The sequence below is a fragment of the Morone saxatilis genome, unplaced genomic scaffold (assembly GCF_004916995.1).
Source record: "Morone saxatilis isolate NCDOM2014 unplaced genomic scaffold, NCSU_SB_2.0 Contig8, whole genome shotgun sequence".
Classification (NCBI taxonomy): Eukaryota; Metazoa; Chordata; class Actinopteri; family Moronidae; genus Morone; species Morone saxatilis.
Window position 1 is genome coordinate 16,590,065 of NW_023340257.1, and position 202 is coordinate 16,590,266.

At 49.0% G+C, this 202-nt stretch overlaps 1 protein-coding gene across 1 annotated transcript in view; it reads right to left on the reverse strand.

Annotated features, from left to right (window-relative positions):
- Positions 1-202, reverse strand: part of LOC118342039 (protein jagged-1b) — a 43,029-nt gene that overhangs the window by 9,070 nt on the left and 33,757 nt on the right. The gene's annotated exons all lie outside the window — the stretch shown is intronic.

Sequence of the window (202 nt, forward strand, 5' to 3'; positions counted from 1 at the left end):
ACACACAGACACACACACATACAAAGCCAGACAGAGGGCGAGACTGACCACTGATTGCTGCTGATACTGTTTGTGTTCAGGCTAATTCAGCTTCCTCTGTTGGATTGATTAGAGTCACTCACTGGCTTTGATCCAATAACAACCAACCACAGACAAATCTCACGCTGCCCAGCCCCTCTGCTCAGAGCTGTGTGTGTGTGTG